The 21,371-nt window shown below is 44.8% G+C and overlaps 1 pseudogene; it reads right to left on the bottom strand.

The window, feature by feature from the left end:
* Nucleotides 1-21,157, bottom strand: part of LOC123485028 — a 207,751-nt pseudogene extending 186,594 nt beyond the window's left edge.
* Between the last annotated feature and the right edge of the window lie 214 nt (nucleotides 21,158-21,371).

Raw genomic sequence — 21,371 nt, 5'->3', positions numbered from 1 at the left:
GTTAGAGGTTAGAGGTCAGAGGGTTAGTTAAAGGGTTCAGATCTTAGCTAGGTGGCACCGCACCCCCGGCTCCCCGCTACAATGAACAAGCTAATTGAATCTCATGTATATAGCCTACTCTTTTGCCTCGCACGAAACACCCTGTGTGGCTGTTTTCTGAACATCTGGGAATATGTGGACAAGGAAACATTTCTGGTTGGTCTCAGAGAACGTCAAACCATTAGGAAGGGAGATTTTAAAACAGGATTGAGTGAAGTAGCAGCAAATATGTTGAATGAGCAACTCATGAAAATGTATGCACTCACTAACTGTAAGTCGCTCTGGATAAGAGCGTCTGCTAAATGACTAACAATGTACAAATGTAACGAGCGCGGAGATCCTCACAAGGTTGATGAAATGACCTTGATCTTTCAGTCCAATACTATTGACTGTCGTAGCTCTTCATTAGAAGCACACATTCTGTTAGCAGTTAGCCCCAGCTGTCCTCTCCAGGTTCAGCTGGAATTTAGCCCCAAAGGATTTGAGAAGATTGTTGATAAAATGCGGGACGTGACTGTTTGACATTTACATTATTTAGCAGACGCTCTTATCCAGAGCGACTTACAGTTAGTGCATACATTATTCTTTTTAATTTTCATACCCCATGGAATCGAACCCACAACCCTGGTGTTGCAAACGCCATGCTCTACCAATTGAGCTACCTCCCTGCCGGCCATTCCCTCCCCTACCCTGGACGACGCTGGGCCAATTGTGCACCGCCCCATTGGTCTCCCGGTTGCGGCCGGCTACAGCAGAGCCTGGATTCGAACCAGGATCTCTAGTGGCACAGCTAGCACTGCGATGCAGTGCCTTAGACCACTGCGCCACTCGGGAGACAGGGTCGAAGGGTCAAAATGCGGGACGTGACTGTTTGACGTGGGACATGTGGCCATCCTAATCTTAACCAATCAGAGGTAGAGGTCAGAAGGAAAGGGTGTGGTCTTTACCTCCTCGATCCTCCTAAACTCCTCCTCAGCTCTCCTGATTGGCTCGATCTCCGCCTGAAAGAAACCCAACCATTACACAGTCATCCCTCCATTTCCTCCAGCCCTTCTGTTTCGGACCCTGGAGTGTGTGTGTGTGTGTGTGTGTGTGTGTGTGTGTGTGTGTGTGTGTGTGAGTGTGTGTGTGTGTGTGTGTGTGTGTGTGTGTGTGTGTGTGTTACCTTCATATAGCGTCGACGGTTGATGTAGAGCAACACGATGGAACGGAACTTGATGAGGTACTTCCTCTTCAGAGCAAACCTCTTCCTGTTTACAGAGAGACAGGGTCTGACTGGCTGTTTATAGAGAGATACAGGGTCTGATTGGCTGTTTACAGAGAGAGACATGCTCTGATTGGCTGTTTACAGAGAGAGACAGGGTCTGATTGGCTGTTTACAGAGAGAGACATGCTCTGATTGGCTGTTTACAGAGAGAGACAGGGTTTGATTGGTCAAAACCATAAGAACATTACAGAAGGAAAAAAGTGTGTGTGTATGTGTGTGTGTATGCGTGCGTATGTCCCTCTCTGTGTGTGTGTGCGTGCGTGCGTGTGTGTGTGAGTGTGTGTGTGTGTGTAGGTGTGTGTGTGTGTGTGTGTGTGTGTGTGTGTGTGTGTGTGTGTGTGTGTGTGAGTGACCTTGCCAGGTGTCCTCTACAACGGCTCTGTAGTTTCAGCATGGCGTCTCTGAACTTGTTCCTCTTCTTCCTGATGAAGTACAGACGTGTGTAATGCTGCAGAGTCCTGGCAGCCACCTGGAGCACTAGGCCACGCCTCCACTCCAGCAGCTGATACAGCTCCTCCTTCAGGAACATCTACACGCACGCACACGTGATCCAACACGCACACGTTATCCAAAACGCACGCACACGTTATCCAACACGCACACGTTATCCAACACGCACACGTTATCCAACACGCACACGTTATCCAACACGCACACGTTATCCAAAACGCACACGTTATCCAACACGCACACGTTATCCAACACGCACGCACACGTTATCCAACACGCACGCACACGTTATCCAACACGCACGCACACGTTATCCAACACGCACGCACTACGTTATCCAACACGCACGCACACGTTATCCAACACGCACGCACACGTTATCCAACACGCACGCACACGTGATCCAACACGCACCGTTATCAACACGCACGCACACGTTATCCAACACGCACGCACACGTTATCCAACACGCACGCACACGTTATCCAACACGCACCGTTATCCAACACGCACGAGTTATCCAACACACACACGCACTTATCCAACACGCACGCACCGTTATCCAACACGCACACACGCGTTATCCAACACGCACGCACACGTTATCCAACACAAACGCTACGTTATCCAACACGCACACGTTATCCAACACGCACGCACACGTTATCCAACACGCACGCACACGTTATCCAACACGCACGCACACGTTATCCAACACGCACGCACGCGTTATCCAACACGCACACACACGTTATCCAACACGCACGCACACGTTATCCAACACGCACACACACGTTATCCAACACGCACGCACACGTTATCCAACACAAACGCACACGTTATCCAACACGCACGCACACGTTATCCAACACACACGCACACGTTCATCAACACGCACACGTTATCCAACACGCACGCACACGTTATCCAACATGCACGCACACGTTATCCAACACGCACACGTTATCCAACACACACGCACACGTTATCCAACACGCACGCATACGCATCCAACACGCACGCACACGTTATCCAACACGCACGCACACATTATCCAACACGCACACGTTATCCAACACACACACACACGTTATCCAACACGAACGCACACGTTATCCAACACGCACGCACACGTTATCCAACACGCACGCACACGTTATCCAACACGCACGCACACGTTATCCAACACGCACACGTTATCCAACACACGCACACGTTATCCAACACGCACGCACACGTTATCCAACACGCACGCACACGTTATCCAACACGCACGCACACATTATCCAACACGCACGCACACGTTATCCAACACGCACACGTTATCCAACACGCACGCACACGTTATCCAACACGCACGCACACGTTATCCAACACGCACGCACACGTTATCCAACACGCACACGTTATCCAACACACACGCACACGTTATCCAACACGCACGCACACGTTATCCAACACGCACGCACACGTTATCCAACACGCACGCACACGTTATCCAACACGCACGCACACGTTATCCAACACGCACGCTCCATTATCCAACACGCACGCACACGTTATCCAACACGCACGCACACGTTATCCAACACGCACGCACACGTTATCCAACACGCACACGTTATCCAACACGCACGCACACGTTCATCAACACGCACACGTTATCCAACACGCACGCACACGTTATCCAACACGCACGCACACGTTATCAACACGCACGCACACGTTATCCAACACGCACGCACACGTTATCCAACACGCACGCACACGTTATCCAACACGCACACACACGTTATCCAACACACGCACACGTTATCCAACACGCACGCACACGTTATCCAACACGCACACGTTATCCAACACGCACACGTTATCCAACACGCACACGTTATCCAACACGCACGCACGTTATCCAACACGCACACGTTATCCAACACGCAACGTTATCCAACACGCACACGTTATCCAACACGCACACGTTATCCAACACGCACACGTTATCCAACACGCACGACGTTATCCAACACGCACGCACACGTTATCCAACACGCACGCACACGTTATCCAACACGCACGCACACGTTATCCAACACGCACGCACACGTTATCCAACACACACGCACACGTTATCCAACACGCACGCACACGTTATCCAACACGCACGCACACGTTATCCAACACGCACGCACACGTTATCCAACACGCACGCACACGTTATCCAACACGCACACGTTCATCAACACGCACACGTAATCCAACACGCACGCACACGTTATCCAACACGCACGCACACGTTATCCAACACGCACGCACACGTTATCCAACACGCACGCACACGTTATCCAACACGCACGCACACGTTATCCAACACGCACGCACACGTTATCCAACACGCACACGTTATCCAACACGCACGCACACGTTCATCAACACGCACACGTTATCCAACACGCACGCACACGTTATCCAACACGCACGCACACGTTATCCAACACGCACGCACACGTTATCCAACACGCACGCACACGTTATCCAACACGCACGCACACGTTATCCAACACGCACACGTTATCCAACACGCACGCACACGTTATCCAACACGCACGCACACGTTATCCAACACGCACGCACACGTTATCCAACACACGCACACGTTATCCAACACACACGCACACGTTATCCAACACGCACACGTTATCCAACACGCACGCACACGTTATCCAACACGCACGCACACGTTATCCAACACGCACGCACACGTTATCCAACACGCACACGTTATCCAACACGCACGCACACGTTCATCAACACGCACTACGTTATCCAACACGCACGCACACGTTATCCAACACGCACGCACACGTTATCCAACACGCACGCACACGTTATCCAACACGCACGCACAACGTTATCCAACACACGCACACGCTATCCAACACACACGCACACGCTATCCAACACGCACTACGCCACCAACGCCCCACAGCACACGCTATCCAACACGCACGCACACGCATCCAACACGCACGCACACGTTATCCAACACGCACGCACACGTTATCCAACACGCACACGTTATCCAACACGCACGCACACGTTATCCAACACGCACGCACACGTTATCCAACACGCACGCACACGTTATCCAACACACGCACACGTTATCCAACACACACGCACACGTTAACACGCACGTTATCCAACACGCACGCACACGTTATCCAACACGCACGCACTACGTTATCCAACACGACGCACACGTTATCCAACACGCACGCACACGTTATCCAACACGCACACGTTATCCAACACAACGCACACGTTCATCAACACGCACACGTTATCCAACCGCACGCACACGTTATCAAACACGCACGCACACGTTATCCAACACGCACGCACACGTTATCAACACGCACGCACACGTTATCCAACACGCACGCACACGTTATCCAACACACACGCACACGTTATCCAACACGCACACCAACGCGCCACGTTATCCAACACGCCGCACACGTTATCCAACACGCACGCACACGTTATCCAACACGCACGCACACGTTATCCAACACGCACGCACACGTTATCCAACACGCACGCACACGTTATCCAACACACGCACACGTTATCCAACACGCACACGTTATCCAACACGCACGCACACGTTTTCCAACACGCACGCACACGTTATCCAACACGCACGCACACGTTATCCAACACGCACGCACACGTTATCCAACACACGCACACGTTATCCAACACGCACACGTTATCCAACACGCACACCCCATCCAACCTGACAGAGCTTGAGAGGATCTGCAGAGAAGAATGGGAGAAACTCCCCAAATACAGGTGTGCCAAGCTTGTAGCGTCATACCCAAGAAGACTCCAGGCTGTAATCGCTGCCAAAGGTGCTTCAACAAAGTACTGAGTAAAGGGTCTGAATACTTATGTAAATGTGATATTTACTTTTTTTTGTTTTTATACATTTGCAAAAATGTCTAAAAACCTGTTTTTGCTTTGTCATTATGGGGTATTGTGTGTAGATTGATGAGGGGGATTTTTTTTTAAAATCCATTTTATAATAAGGCTGTAACGTAACAAAATGTGGAAAAAGTGAAGGGGTCTGAATACTTTCCGAATGCACTGTAGGAGGACCTGTTTCTTTGTTAACCGCTCAACACAGAATAGCCGCATGTGCACACTCCCTCAAATCGTTTGGAGAAAATATCCTTTCTATTTTATTCAGCTTTGTTCAATTGTATTCTTCATACTATAAAATAATATAAAATACTGCCACGGAATTCTAAGCAAATCCTGTCTGCTAAATGAACTAGTGTAGCCCACAGCCATTTGGCATAGCCAGATCAGGACCTAACATAAGGACAACTCAGAGTATGCTATTCTGCTCTTCTGAAATAGACTACATTTTCTTCATATCATGTTTCTTTAGACCTGTCTAAAATAAATAATGGATTTATTGTGAAGGTGTAGGCTATATTACATGGATTTATTAGACTTTTTTAAATGTAGATGTTCCAAAGGTCTGCACCAGTGGCTTGTAGGCGATGCGTGGAAGCCAGGAGATGTTAAATCTGTTTATGTTTTTTTATTTTTTTCTTAATTTTTATATTTATTTGTTTTTGTTAAAAAAATAAAATAATGTACTTCTTTTTTTTGAATGGATCAGCTTAATATTGCAGATAGATTGCATCTTCTATCAATGTAATTGTCTGCATCACTTCCAATCCCCCATGTTTTTTTTTTATATATATACCCCCCTTTATTACTTTTCAACCCCACCATCCTTTCCCTACTTGGGGTAAATTAGTGAACAACAATGCCCAGGCCTCTACTTCCGGTCTATACTTACTATCTACACCTTATGGACAGAGTTAATTTTACAATAATTCTATATACATATATATATATATATATATATATATATATATATATATATATTTCTTATTTAATTTTTTTTGCTCCTGAATTTCTTCTACTCTCAACCTCTCCGATCATTTTCATGATGTCCATCCGGTTTGCTTCTATATGCCATATCTTTCTAACTGTGCTCTTTCCCAAAAGCTCCCAACATACAACCTATATACTTATTATGGACACATGTGGCTTACATTATTAGCTATCTTTGTTATTATTTGTTATTAGTCCCATCCTTCAACTCTATTCAATACCTCCCATCTATCTCTTAACACCATCCATATAGGATTTCTATTTGCCATATACATTTCAACTGTACTGTGATGTTTTACAAAAGTTCTGAACCTTTCTATTCTCATTGTTTCTACAGATTGTAACTTGAAAATAAACATTTTTGCTAAAAGTATTATTATATTATTGATCAGTTGACTATGACTTTTCAGATCACCCAGTAGTGCTATCTGCAAGGTTAGCTCCAGGTAAATATTGCAATCCTTTAGCCATTCCTGGACCTGTGTCCAAAAACAAGCTACAAATGGACAGAACCAAAACAAATGATCTAATGATTCTGTCTCTTCACAGTAAAATCTGCAGAGCTGGGAAGATTGTATCCCCCATATAAATAACATTCTATTGGTAGCAAGAATTTTATATAATAATTTAAATTGAAAGATTCAATTTTTGAATCCGGTGTCGTTTTGCGTGTCAGTTCATAAACACTATGCCATGGGATCGGTACGTCAAAGATCTCTTCCCAACTATTTTACAATCTATATGGGACAGCTGTCAATCCTTTGGTCCTTAAGTGAAACTGATATACTTTTTTATTTATCACAGTTTTCCTTAACCAATTATGTTCTTTAATGCAAGGCCGACAGACAAGTTCCTTACTTTCTCCCCCTTCCACTTTCCTCTTCCACTTTTGCGGTAAGGCTGCAATTATTTGGTTGAAATTTTGGGTAGAGCAGACATTTCCATATGTTTTGTTAGCTGCATGTGCGACATAACTCCACCAGTCCTACCGATGATATCATTACGAAGATTATACCTTTTTTAAACATTCTGTCAAAAAATAAAGGTTTTATGTCAATTAGTATATTTGAATTTAACCACAATATTTGTTGCATTATTTGTTCTGTCGTTTCTGGAGGATTAAATTGAAATTGCAACCAACTTTCTATGGCTTGTTTTAGAAATAGTGATATTTGGGAGATTATTTCCTTTTCAAATAACTGAAAGTGAGAGGTTGTAATCTGAATAAAGGGAAAAAGGCCTTTCTTGAACATTGGGTGAGACAATCTTACTAATTTGCTTGAGAACCAGTTCGGATTTAAGTATAACTTTTGTATGACTGAAGCTTTTAGTGATAGGTCTAATGCTTTAATATTTAATAATTTCTGTCCTCCGAATTCATATTCATTATATAAATATGCCCTTTTAATTTTGTCTGGCTTGCCGTTCCAAATAAAATTGAATATTTTTTTCTCATATAATTTAAAAAACTGTTCGCTAGGCGTGAGGCAAGACCATAAGCAAATAGGTAAACTGGGATAATACTAAAGAGTTAATCAGGGTGATTTTTCCACAAATTGACAGGTATTTTCCTTTCCATGGTAGTAAGATCTTATCTATTTTTGCTAACTTTCTATTAAAATGTATTGAAGTGAGATCATTTATTTCCTTTGGGATATGTATTCCGAGTATATCCACATCACCATCAGACCATTTTATTGGTAAACTACATGGTAATGTAAAAATTGTATTTTTAGTGATCCAATACGTAATATAGTACATTTGTCATAATTTGGTTGTAATCCAGAGAGGTTAGAAAATGTATCTAGATCCTCTATGAGGCTGTGGAGGGATTCTAGTTGTGGATTTAAAAGAAAACATGAATCATCAGCGTACAATGACACCTTTGTTTTTAAGCCCTGTATTTCTAATCCTCTGATATTATTATTGGATCTGATTTTAATAGCTAACATCTCGATGGCCACAATAAATAGATATGCCGATAGTGGACAACCTTGTTTCACTCCTCTTGACAGTTTAAAACTTTCTGAAAAATAGCCATTATTTACTATTTTACACCTAGGGTTACTATACATGATTTTGACCCATTTTATAAGAGATTCTCCAAAATTGAAATGCTCCAGGCATTTATATATAAACCCCAGTCGAACTTTATCAAATGCCTTTTCGAAGTCTGCTATGAATAGCAGGCTGGTTTCCCATATTTTCCATAGTGTTCTATTGTTTCCAATACATGTCTCATATTATCTCCAATGTATCTTCCATGTAAAAAACCTGTCTGATTAGAATGAATAATATCCGACAATACCTTTTTAATTCTATGCACTATACATTTTGCTAGGATTTTTGCATCACAACACTGAAGTGTAAGGGGCCTCCAATTTTGTAAATGGACTGGATCTTTATATTTTCCACTTGTATCCTGTTTCAGTAATAATGAGATCAGACCCTAAATCTGTTTATGTTAATTAACGGTGAATTACTGTGAGACCGGCAGTTATTTGCTTGACCAATCACAGGCTGACAAAATGTCATGACCGCCACAGCCCTACATACCAACAATTATATTTACCATAATTCACCATCCAACGATTGTGATTTGTATCCTCGTAGACTAGCCTGCAATACCCTAAAGCGCCTCACCTTCAAATTAATCAAATGCAATGTATTCTATGGAGCCCCTTTTTATCATCAGCAGTTGTCACAAAGTGCTTTACAGTTACCCAGCCTAAAACCCCACAGAGCAAGCAGCGCAGAAGCACAGTGGATAAGGAGAGAACCTAGGAAGAACCAGGAAGAACCAGGAAGAAGCTAGGAAGAACCAGGAAGAACCTACGAAGAACCAGGAAGAACCTAGGAAGAACCAGGAAGAACCTAGGATGAACCAGGAAGAACCTAGGATGAACCAGGAAGAACCTAGGAAGAACCAGAAAGAACCTAGGAAGAACCTAGGAAGAACCAGGAAGAAGCTAGGAAGAACCAGGGAAGAACCTAGGAAGAACCAGGAAGAACTTAGGAAGAACCTAAGAAGAACCAGGAAGAACCAGGAAGAACCTAGGAAGAACCAGGAAGAACCTAGGAAGAACCAGGAAGAACCTAGGAAGAACCAGGAAGAACCTAGGAAGAACCTAGGAAGAACCAGGAAGAACCTAGGAAGAACCTAGGAAGAACCAGGAAGAACCTAGGAAGAACCAGGAAGAACCTAGGAAGAACCAGGAAGAACCTAGGAGGAACCAGGAAGAACTTAGGAAGAACCTAGGAAGAACCAGTGAGAACCAGGAAGAACCTAGGAAGAACCAGGAAGAACCTAGGAAGAACCAAGAAGAATCTAGGAAGAACCAGGAAAAACCTAGGAAGAACCAAGAAGAATCTAGGAAGAACCAGGAAGAACCTAGGAAGAACCTAGGAAGAACCAGGAAGAACCTAGGAAGAACCAGGAATAACCTAGGAAGAACCTAGGAGGAACCAGGAAGAACCAGGAAGGACCTAGGAAGAAGAGCTTGTAGAGCCCACCTAGCCCCCTCACCTTGGTAACTACTACTTGGTATGTTCCAGGTTTAACAGGACAGATCTTATAGAGCATCTCAACACAGCCCCCCCCTCACCTTGGTAACTCCTACTTGGTATGTTCCAGGTTTAACAGGACAGATCTTGTAGAGCATCTCAACACAGCCCCCCCCCCCCCCTCACCTTGGTAACTCCTTCTTGGTATGTTCCAGGTTTAACAGGACAGATCTTGTAGAGCATCTCAACACAGCCCCCTCACCTTGGTAACTCCTACTTGGTATGTTCCAGGTTTAACAGGACAGAGCTTATAGAGCATCTCAACACAGCCCCCCCCCCCCTCACCTTGGTAACTCCTACTTGGTATGTTCCAGGTTTAACAGGACAGATCTTATAGAGCATCTCAACACAGCCCCCCTCACCTTGGTAACTCCTACTTGGTATGTTCCAGGTTTAACAGGACAGATCTTATAGAGCATCTCAACACAGGTCTCCCCGTCCGCTGGAGGTACCTCCTTTAGACACAGCAATGCCTTGTACCTGTGGAACACACACACACGTCATATGTGGTACAGCAACACATCCTGTGCTGCCTACCAGTAAACTCAGAATGAACCAAGACCTCCTGGAAGACCACAGGAGAGATTCATGGACAACACTGTTCTCAGAGCAGAGGACTTACTATCTCCTGGAAGACCACAGGAGAGATTCATGGACAACACTGGTCTCAGAGCAGAGGACTTACAATCTCCTGGAAGACCACAGGAGAGATTCATGGACAACACTGGTCTCAGAGCAGAGGACTTACAATCTCCTGGAAGACCACAGGAGAGATTCATGGACAACACTGGTCTCAGAGCAGAGGACTTACAATCTCCTGGAAGACCACAGGAGAGATTCATGGACAACACTGGTCTCAGAGCAGAGGACTTACAATCTCCTGGAAGACCACAGGAGAGATTCATGGACAACACTGGTCTCAGAGCAGAGGACTTACCAGCTGCCATGAACAACAGAGAGCTGTGGCATGCCATTAGTCTGGGCCGCCGTAAGCAAATAGGTAAGTGATGCCACTAAAGGCTGTCATGTGACCCACCTGTTGAGGAAGTGGTAGAAGGGTATTCTGATTGGGTATCCCTCCTTCCTGATGCGTATGGTCTCCAGGATACCAGAGTAGCGTAGCTGAGTCTTCACCAGGTCCATGTCAAACTGGCCCGGCTCCTTGTGGTGGTTCGGCTTGGATGCAGCGCACAAAGTACGGGTTACATCTGTAGAGACACACTTAGAATTTACAACCTTGAACCTTAGCATGCTGAACGTAGAACCCTGGAATGCTGTATTCAGAACTCTAGAACCCCAGAACTCGGAAACCTAGAACCCTAAAATGCCCAACTAGAATCATAGAACGCTGAACATAGAACCCTAGCGTTATACGGTAGGGCACTTGGAAACCTAGAACCCTAAAATGCCCAACTAAGAACCACAGAACGCTAACATAGAACCCTAGCACTTGGAAACCTAGAACCCTAAAAGCCCAACAAGAACCACAGAATGCGAACATAGAACACTAGCTTATCGGTAGGGCCGTATATATAACACTAGAACCCCCCTAGAACCCCTGACCTCTCCATCTTCTCCACCAGGTCCTGCAGGCTGCTCTGGAACTTGGCGCTGACGGTGTTGGCGGTGAGGCGTGCGTGCGGTGGAGCCCCCTCCTGGCGGCAGAACGCTGCTGAGATGCCAGCGCCTCACTGTGTTTGAGGAACAGGTTGGACACCATGCGGTTCTTACTCCTACTGAACAGCTCCAGGACATCCTGACGCACCAGGTCAAAGTTTTTATGGAGGAACTTATGCACCTAGAGCCGGGGGGGGGTGGTAGATAATGTTAGGAGAACATCAACAGGGGGGTGGTAGATAATGTTAGGAGAACATCAACAGGGGGTGGTAGATAATGTTAGGAGAACATCAACAGGGGGATGGTAGATAATGTTAGGAGAACATCAACAGGGGGTGGTAGATAATGTTAGGAGAACATCAACAGGCGTGTGGTAGATAATGTTAGGAGAACATCAACAGGGGGATGGTAGATAATGTTAGGAGAACATCAACAGGGGGGTGGTAGATAATGTTAGGAGAACATCAACAGGGGGATGGTAGATAATGTTAGGAGAACATCAACAGGGGGGTGGTAGATAATGTTAGGAGAACATCAACAGGGGGGGTGGTAGATAATGTTAGGAGAACATCAACAGGGGGATGGTAGATAATGTTAGGAGAACATCAACAGGGGGATGGTAGATAATGTTAGGAGAACATCAACAGGGGGGACGGTAGATAATGTTAGGAGAACATCAACAGGGGGTGGTAGATAATGTTAGGAGAACATCAACAGGGGGGATGGTAGATAATGTTAGGAGAACATCAACAGGGGGGTGGTAGATAATGTTAGGAGAACATCAACAGGGGGATGGTAGATAATGTTAGGAGAACATCAACAGGGGGATGGTAGATAATGTTAGGAGAACATCAACAGGGGGATGGTAGATAATGTTAGGAGAACATCAACAGGGGGGATGGTAGATAATGTTAGAGAACATCAACAGGGGGGATGGTAGATAATGTTAGGAGAACATCAACAGGGGGGGATGGTAGATAATGTTAGGAGAACATCAACAGGGGGACGGTAGATAATGTTAGGAGAACATCAACAGGGGGATGGTAGATAATGTTAGGAGAACATCAACAGGGGGGATGGTAGATAATGTTAGGAGAACATCAACAGGGGGGATGGTAGATAATGTTAGGAGAACATCAACAGGGGGATGGTAGATAATGTTAGGAGAACATCAACAGGGGGGTGGTAGATAATGTTAGGAGAACATCAACAGGGGGTGGTAGATAATGTTAGGAGAACATCAACAGGGGGTGGTAGATAATGTTAAGAGAACATCAACAGGGGGGTGGTAGATAATGTTAGGAGAACATCAACAGGGGGATGGTAGATAATGTTAGGAGAACATCAACAGGGGGGTGGTAGATAATGTTAGGAGAACATCAACAGGGGGATGGTAGATAATGTTAGGAGAACATCAACAGGGGGATGGTAGATAATGTTAGGAGAACATCAACAGGGGGGATGGTAGATAATGTTAGGAGAACATCAACAGGCGTGGTAGATAATGTTAGGAGAACATCAACAGGGGGGTGGTAGATAATGTTAGGAGAACATCAACAGGGGGGTGGTAGATAATGTTAGGAGAACATCAACAGGGGGGATGGTAGATAATGTTAGGAGAACATCAACAGGGGGGTGGTAGATAATGTTAGGAGAACATCAACAGGGGGGTGGTAGATAATGTTAGGAGAACATCAACAGGGGGATGGTAGATAATGTTAGGAGAACATCAACAGGGGATGGTAGATAATGTTAGGAGAACATCAACAGGGGGATGGTAGATAATGTTAGGAGAACATCAACAGGGGGACGGTAGATAATGTTAGGAGAACATCAACAGGGGGATGGTAGATAATGTTAGGAGAACATCAACAGGGGGATGGTAGATAATGTTAGGAGAACATCAACAGGGGGGTGGTAGATAATGTTAGGAGAACATCAACAGGGGGTGGTAGATAATGTTAGGAGAACATCAACAGGGGGATGGTAGATAATGTTAGGAGAACATCAACAGGGGGATGGTAGATAATGTTAGGAGAACATCAACAGGGGGATGGTAGATAATGTTAGGAGAACATCAACAGGGGGTGGTAGATAATGTTAGGAGAACATCAACAGGGGGGTGGTAGATAATGTTAGGAGAACATCAACAGGGGGATGGGTAGATAATGTTAGGAGAACATCAACAGGGGGTGGTAGATAATGTTAGGAGAACATCAACAGGGGGATGGTAGATAATGTTAGGAGAACATCAACAGGGGGATGGTAGATAATGTTAGGAGAACATCAACAGGGGGTGGTAGATAATGTTAGGAGAACATCAACAGGGGGGATGGTAGATAATGTTAGGAGAACATCAACAGGGGATGGTAGATAATGTTAGGAGAACATCAACAGGCGTGGTGGTAGATAATGTTAGGAGAACATCAACAGGGGGATGGTAGATAATGTTAGGAGAACATCAACAGGGGGGATGGTAGATAATGTTAGGAGAACATCAACAGGGGGATGGTAGATAATGTTAGGAGAACATCAACAGGGGGATTGTAGATAATGTTAGGAGAACATCAACAGGGGGATGGTAGATAATGTTAGGAGAACATCAACAGGGGGGGTGGTAGATAATGTTAGGAGAACATCAACAGGGGGTGGTAGATAATGTTAGGAGAACATCAACAGGCGTGTGGTAGATAATGTTAGGAGAACATCAACAGGGGGATGGTAGATAATGTTAGGAGAACATCAACAGGGGGGTGGTAGATAATGTTAGGAGAACATCAACAGGGGGGTGGTAGATAATGTTAGGAGAACATCAACAGGGGGATGGTAGATAATGTTAGGAGAACATCAACAGGGGGGGTGGTAGATAATGTTAGGAGAACATCAACAGGGGATGGTAGATAATGTTAGGAGAACATCAACAGGGGGATGGTAGATAATGTTAGGAGAACATCAACAGGGTGGTAGATAATGTTAGGAGAACATCAACAGGGGGATGGTAGATAATGTTAGGAGAACATCAACAGGGGGATTGTAGATAATGTTAGGAGAACATCAACAGGGGGATGGTAGATAATGTTAGGAGAACATCAACAGGGGGATGGTAGATAATGTTAGGAGAACATCAACAGGGGGATGGTAGATAATGTTAGGAGAACATCAAAGGGGGATGGTAGATAATGTTAGGAGAACATCAACAGGGGGATGGTAGATAATGTTAGGAGAACATCAACAGGGGGGTGGTAGATAATGTTAGGAGAACATCAACAGGGGGTGGTAGATAATGTTAGGAGAACATCAACAGGGGGGATGGTAGATAATGTTAGGAGAACATCAACAGGGGGATGGTAGATAATGTTAGGAGAACATCAACAGGGGGATTGTAGATAATGTTAGGAGAACATCAACAGGGGGGTGGTAGATAATGTTAGGAGAACATCAACAGGGGGATGGTAGATAATGTTAGGAGAACATCAACAGGGGGATGGTAGATAATGTTAGGAGAACATCAACAGGGGGGTGGTAGATAATGTTAGGAGAACATCAACAGGGGGATGGTAGATAATGTTAGGAGAACATCAACAGGGGGATGGTAGATAATGTTAGGAGAACATCAACAGGGGGATGGTAGATAATGTTAGGAGAACATCAACAGGGGGGTGGTAGATAATGTTAGGAGAACATCAACAGGGGGGATGGTAGATAATGTTAGGAGAACACTCAACAGGGGGTGGTAAATAATGTTAGGAGAACATCAACAGGGGGATGGTAGATAATGTTAGGAGAACATCAACAGGGGGGATGGTAGATAATGTTAGGAGAACATCAACAGGGGGTGGTAGATAATGTTAGGAGAACATCAACAGGGGTGGTAGATAATGTTAGGAGAACATCAACAGGGGGATTGTAGATAATGTTAGGAGAACATCAACAGGGGGACGGTAGATAATGTTAGGAGAACATCAACAGGGGGATGGTAGATAATGTTAGGAGAACATCAACAGGGGGGTGGTAGATAATGTTAGGAGAACATCAACAGGGGGGGATGGTAGATAATGTTAGGAGAACATCAACAGGGGGGTGGTAGATAATGTTAGGAGAACATCAACAGGCGTGTGGTAGATAATGTTAGGAGAACATCAACAGGGGGGTTGGTAGATAATGTTAGGAGAACATCAACAGGGGGTGGTAGATAATGTTAGGAGAACATCAACAGGGGGATGGTAGATAATGTTAGGAGAACATCAACAGGGGGATGGTAGATAATGTTAGGAGAACATCAACAGGGGGATGGTAGATAATGTTAGGAGAACATCAACAGGGGGATGGTAGATAATGTTAGGAGAACATCAACAGGGGGGATGGTAGATAATGTTAGGAGAACATCAACAGGGGGATGGTAGATAATGTTAGGAGAACATCAAAGGGGGGATGGTAGATAATGTTAGGAGAACATCAACAGGGGGATGGTAGATAATGTTAGGAGAACATCAACAGGGGGATGGTAGATAATGTTAGGAGAACATCAACAGGGGGATGGTAGATAATGTTAGGAGAACATCAACAGGGGGTGGTAGATAATGTTAGGAGAACATCAACAGGGGGTGGTAGATAATGTTAGGAGAACATCAACAGGGGGATGACAGAATAGGATAACCCAAGGATTACTTCAGGGTATGTGTGTGTGTGTGTGTGTGTGTGTGTGTGTGTGTGTGTGTGTGTGTGTGTGTGTGTGGAGTATACTTGGTAGGTGACTTTCCCAGCGTAGTGTTTCAGTGTGAACTCTGGGAGGGGCATCTTTGGCCGGGCATACAGATCGCTGTTCCCATGGTGATAGTTGCACTTCTGGAGGAAGGTGTGGTCTGTCGCCTTGCAACACGGACAACAGGAACAGGAAGTTACACTATGGAGTCACGTGACATGACTGAGGTCCTAATCACATGACATTCCCCAGTCAAACCAGGAAGATTTAACTCCAAAGAACTGGGGACTAGTGGAACGTTTTGTAAGTGTTGCGCATGGGGAAGCAGGGGACATTTCTTAAGTGACACACACAGACGGTGACACGCTAGGTTGAAGATACCCAGGTTAGGACAACCTAATAATTCCATGAGGAAGCTTTGGGAAATCATCAGAGTCATGGGACCAGGGCTGATTCTAACTAGCGGTCAAAGACTTCTGGGATATCTTCATCCTAGGTGACACACAGGAAGTGACGTGGCTACCTGGGGGAAGCCGCACTGGTCGTCCAGGATCCTCAGTATCCCATGGGGCTTAGCGGCGATGAGGTCGATGACGGCCTGGTTGTCGCTGAAGGGAAGCTCCTGCCAGCTGATCTGCTCCCGGATGTATTCCTCCTGCAGGAAACAGCAGACATACCGGCTCAGAACACGGACGCCATTTTGGGTCAAGGCCCATAGGTTATAACGGAGGGCATGGCTTCATTATGTGTCTGGAGCCGTGCCAGAGCCGTGCCAGTTGCACACAGATTCTCATTTGATTAATTGTTCAACAGTCTTATGGCTTGGGGGGGTAGAAGCTGTTAAGGAGTCTTTTGGACCTAGACTTGGCGCTCCGGTACCGCTTGCCGTGCGGTAGCAGAGAGAACAGTCTATGACTTGGGTGGCTGGAGTCTTTCTCTGACACCGGCCTAGTATAGAGGTCCTGGATGGCAGGAAGCTCGGCCCCAGTGATGCACTGGGCCGTACGCACTACCCTCTGTAGCGCCTTACGGTCGGATGCCGAGCCATACCAACAGGAACGTACGTTCATTTTAACTCAGAGGTTCAGTTTCCTATATCACGTGAACACGGCATAAGGAAACTGACTCTATACAGGGTCAGAAGACGGACGTCCTTTTGGGTCCAGGAGGGTGTGTGGCTCTGCGTGTGTCTGTGGCCTAGCCAATTGCGCTCAAAAACAACCCCCATACTTACTCAAACAAAGGAAACAACAGCCATACTGGCTCAGAGAACAGGTGCCATTTTGGGTCCAGGCCCATGTGTTTGTATGGAGGGTGTAGCTCAGCGTGGCTTTAGTGTGTTGCCAGTCGCACTGACTGACCTGCTCCTCCCTGAAGATGATCCTGTTGAAGTAGAACTGCAGCGTCTCGTTGGCATAGTTGATACACAGCTGCTCAAAACTGTTGAATGACAGATCCTATGGAGAGAGAGAGAGAGAGAGACAGAGAGGGTGACAGAGAGAGAAAGAGACAGAGACAGAGACAGAGAGAGAGAGAGAGAGAGAGAGAGAGAGAGAGAGAGAGACGAGAGAGAAAGAGACAGAGAGAGAGAGAGAGAGGACAGAGAGAGAGAGAGAGAGAGAGAGAGAGACAGAGAGAGAGAGAGACAGAGAGAGAGAGAGAGAGAGAGAGAGAGAGAGAGAGAGAGAGAGAGACAGAGAGAGAGAGAGAGAGAGAGACAGAGAGAGAGAGAGAGAGAGAGAGAGAGAGAGAGACAGAGAGAGAGAGAGAGAGAGAGAGAGAGAGAGAGAGAGAGAGAGAGAGAGAGAGAGAGAGAGAGAGAGAGAGAGAGAGAGAGAGAGAGAGAGAGAGAGAGAGAGAGACAGAGAGAGAGAGAGAGAGACAGATACAGAGAGAGAGAGAGAGAGCGAGAGAGAGAGAGAGAGGGAGAGGGAGAGAGAGACCAGAGGAGAGAGAGAACAGAGAGAGAGAGAGAGAGAGATAATGGACACTATTTCAGATTACAGCGATCACAAAGAATTCGAAAACAACCCAATTTTGATAACTCCTTATCTACTGGGTGAAAAACCACAGGGCCACACAGCAGCAAGATTTGTGACCTGTTGCCACAAGAAAAGGGCAACCAGTGAAGAACAAACCCTTGAAAAACCTATTTATGTTATTTTTTTCATTTGTATTTTAACTTTGCACATTTTTACAACCGTATATAACATAATATGACATGAAATGTTTTTTTTTTAAATGAGATTTGTTATGTTTATAGTTATTACTTTGAATCTTTTTTCTGTTAACCCGTTTCATGCCAATAAAGCCCTTAAATTGAAATTGAATTGAATTGAGAGAGAAAAGACAATTTGATAAAGTGTGTGTCTCTCTCTCTCTGTGTGTGGTCTCTCTCTCTCTCGTGTGTGTGTGTGTGTGTGTCTGTGTGTTTCAACCTCGAAGCCGTATATATCCAGTATAGAGATGGACAGCGCCTCGTTGCGAGGATAGACCCGCCCATTTATCTTCTCAGTCAGCCAATGAAACAGAAGGGTGTACAGGATCTTGGCAACAGCGTCTCTATGGAAACAGACAAGCTGCAGTACAGGTCCACAGAAGATGCCCAAGGTTAGAAATAAGACATATCTCACACACACACACACACCTGGCATCCACAGCGCTCTCCACTGTCAGGGGAGTGTAGATCTGCTCCCGGACCGTATCCTACAGGGTCAAAGGTCACACAGACAGACACATTATAAAGATGATGAGTAGATGTACTAACTGTGATGTAGCAGAGGTAATGTATTAGTAGTAGATGTACTAACCGTGATGTAGCAGAGGTAATGTATTAGTAGTAGATGTACTAACCGTGATGTAGCAGAGGTAATGTATTAGTAGTAGATGTACTAACCGTGATGTAGCAGAGGTAATGTATTAGTAGTAGATGTACTAACCGTGATGTAGCAGAGGTAATGTATTAGTAGTAGATGTACTAACCGTGATGTAGCAGAGGTAATGTATTAGTAGTAGATGTAGAACCGTGATGTAGAGAGGTAATGTATTAGTAGTAGATGTACTAACCGTGATGTAGCAGAGGTAATGTATTAGTAGTAGATGTACTAACTGTGATGTAGAGAGGTAATGTGTTAGTAGTAGATGTACTAACCGTGATGTAGCAAGGTAATGTATTAGTAGTAGATGTACTAACCGTGATGTAGCAGAGGTAATGTATTAGTAGTAGATGTACTAACCGTGATGTAGCAGAGTAATGTATTAGTAGTAGCTGTACTAACCGGTGGATGTAGCATAGGTAATGTATTAGTAGTAGATGTACTAACCATGATGTAGTAGAGGTAATGTATTAGTAGTAGATGTAGTAACCGTGATGTAGCAGAGGTAATGTATTAGTAGTAGATGTACTAACCATGATGTAGTAGAGGTAATGTATTAGTAGTAGATGTACTAACCTGATGTAGCAGAGGTAATGTATTAGTAGTAGATGTACTAACCGTGATGTAGCAGAGGTAATGTATTGTAGTAGATGTACTAACCATGATGTAGCAGAGGTAATGTAGTAGTAGTAGATGTACTAACTGTGATGTAGCAGAGGTAATGTATTAGTAGTAGATGTACTAACCGTGATGTGTAGAGGTAATGTATTAGCAGTAGATGTACTAACCGTGATGGGTAGCAGAGGTAATGTATTAGCAGTAGATGTACTAACCGTGATGTAGCAGAGGTAATGTATTAGTAGTAGATGTAGTAACCGTGATGTAGAGCAGAGGTAATGAATCAGTTGACTTTGGCGTATATAGCAGAGATAATGTAGTAGTGGTGTAGTTCTGACCATGACTTTGTGTGTGATATAGTAGAGATAATGTAGTACGTGGTGTAGTTCACCATGTACTTATGTGTGTATGATATAGCAGAGATAATGTAGTAATAGTTAGTCTGACATTCTATGTTTATTTGTGTGACTGATATAGCAGAGATAATGTATGTAAGTGTGTGGCAGTTTGACCAATGACTTTGTCGTGTGTACTAAGATATAGCAGAGATAATGTAGTAGTGGTGTAGTCGGACCTTTTGTGATATAGCAGAGATAATGTAGTAAGTAGGTGTAGCTGACCATTTGTGATATAGCAGAGATAATGTATTGTAGTGGTGTTAGTGACCAGACTTTTGATATAGCAGAGATAATGGTTAGTGGTGGTGTAGTTCTGACCATGACTTTTAGTATGGTGTGTGATATAGCAGAGATAATGTATGTAGTGGTGTAGTCTGACATGACTTTGTGGTTGTATATAGTAGAGATTCTAAGCAGAGCGGTGTAGTTGCTGAATCATGACTTTGTGGTGATATAGTAGAGATAATGCAGTAGTGGTGTAGTTCTGATATGACTTTGTGTGTGACATAGTAGAGATAATGTAGTAATAGTTTAGTTCTGACCATGACTTTTGTGTGCATGCCTGGAGTCCCTCAGGAGAGATCTGGAGCAGCTCAGCCACCACTCTGATCTCCTGAGCACTGACCACCGTCGCCACCACCTGGCCTTCAGCCTGTATTACAACAGTCATGGTTATGGTTATGCGTTATTCATATCTTTTATTTCCCATAGTGATCTGTGTCCAGTACCAGGAAGGTAGTATCTCAACTCTTACCCATAGTGATCTGTGTCCAGCTTACCAGGAAGGTAGTATCTCAACTCTTAGTCCCATAGTGATCTGTGCCAGTACCAGGAAGGTAGTATCTCAACTCTTATCCCATATGATC

Source organism: Coregonus clupeaformis, unplaced genomic scaffold, assembly GCF_020615455.1.
Source record: "Coregonus clupeaformis isolate EN_2021a unplaced genomic scaffold, ASM2061545v1 scaf0537, whole genome shotgun sequence".
NCBI lineage: Eukaryota > Metazoa > Chordata > Actinopteri > Salmoniformes > Salmonidae > Coregonus > Coregonus clupeaformis.
This window is presented reverse-complemented; position numbering and strand designations above follow the sequence as displayed.